A 1760-nucleotide genomic window follows, 5' to 3' on the forward strand; every position below is an offset into this window, starting at 1 on the left:
TACCGGACTACTTAAACCAGGAGCAAGAAGACACCCTTGTTCAGGATGATCTCAGAGAACATACTTTTGAAAGCAACTCTTCTGTTCAAATGCCTGTGATTTCACAGGTCTCCTCAACCCAGAATTCTAAAAGCACTTTTCTCCTGGGGTCTCTTGGTGGGCTTACAGAAAAGGAGGAAGAACTGCAAGAGCAGCCAAAGACCAGTGCTCATGCTGAGGCTCCCAGAGATGACCCTCCCAAGGCAGAGATGTCTTCTATAACTATTGAGTAATTCTGCGACCGGCCTGGGTTTCTGTGTTTTGGAAAGTGCCTGTGCTTGGTCTCATATGTTTAAATTTAATTTAATTTTTAAAAGAAGGGTTCCCTTTGTAGGCCCTGAAACTGGAGGGTTCTTTGTTTTGTTTTGTTTTGTTTTGTTTTGTTTTGTTTTTTTCGTAGCTGAGAGATTGCTTCTGTATGTATACAATAAGGTAACATTGAAACAGAACATACACTTTGAGACTTAAGGAAAAGCAGCTGACTTAGAACATTCTTCCTCCCGTTGTTAAAAGTGGGCAGCAGCAGATACAAAAGAAATCAGGTTGTTTTTAACCTTCCTGAGAAAGAGGGCTAATGAGAAGTTACTAAACAATTTGACAATGCCTAAGTAAATGTTTACTCCCAGATGCAGGATGTTATAAAGCCTGTAGATTTGGAAGTATTTACAGTATTTTTTTTCAGGTGAAGGTAAATAACTTCTGAAATTCAGTATATTCTTTTTTAAACCATTTTGAATTTTTATGGTGAAAAATTAGTATCAGGCAGGCATTTCCTGTACCTTTATAGTACCACTCCAAAGGCTGAGAGGTGTGATTGAGAAGAGTCAGGCTGTGCGTGGAATGGCAGGGTGCAGAACGAGGTACATATACTCAGCTTTTCAAGATCTCTCTTCAGACCGTTTCTCTTCCTGGTCATTGAATGCTGACACCTGGCTAACTAGGACATTGCTCAGAGAAGTGGTCTTGTGTCCCACCAACAGCACTTTCACTTGCATATACTACTGTGCTGCCATATAAAAGAAAAATGTTGAAGATATTCTATATTTTATATATAAGTTTATGTATTGTTGAGGATGTCAATGTTGTGCTGTTTTGGACAAAATAAAAGAATTTTGTTTTGAGGCAAAAAAAAAAGATTTGGGGATTTTACAGTGTGATTTGGTATTCTCATGGTTGAAATGTATTTTCCACAATATTACAAAATATAAACAAAGTATTTTGGAAAAAACAGAAAAATTAGAATAGCTCATTATATAACTTAATTAAATGGGATAATGGATGGTGTGTCTTGGGGGCATTCATTACCTATTTGACACAAGCTAGATTTATTTAGTTTTTTTCAAGAGTATAAATATTTTTGTAATTTTTATTTATTAAAAGATTCCCTTTTAAATCTGTTCCGAAATGTTGGAAGCTGAACTGTACAAGCTCCTGCCACCCACCTTCCAGTACATTTTTGAGGATAGTTTTAAGGGGAAATTATCAAGATGGTCCTCTAGTGAAACAGGTAGGACAGAGTCAGCTCTTCAGGTCCCAGTGGCAGCTTGGCCAAAGCTGGCCTTGTAGAGTGAGCATGGAGTCTAGAGAACTGGTTCCTCCTTCCTGCAAGCAAATTTATTCATATTCTTTTCAGTGAAAAAAATCTAAATTAATATACAACAGCCTCCATTGATGATGCTCCCTGGCATCTTCTTAGAGTACAGACTGAAGGCAGCTCCCTC

Source organism: Grammomys surdaster, unplaced genomic scaffold (assembly GCF_004785775.1).
Source record: "Grammomys surdaster isolate TR1022 unplaced genomic scaffold, NIH_TR_1.0 1149, whole genome shotgun sequence".
NCBI classification, from domain to species: Eukaryota; Metazoa; Chordata; class Mammalia; order Rodentia; family Muridae; genus Grammomys; species Grammomys surdaster.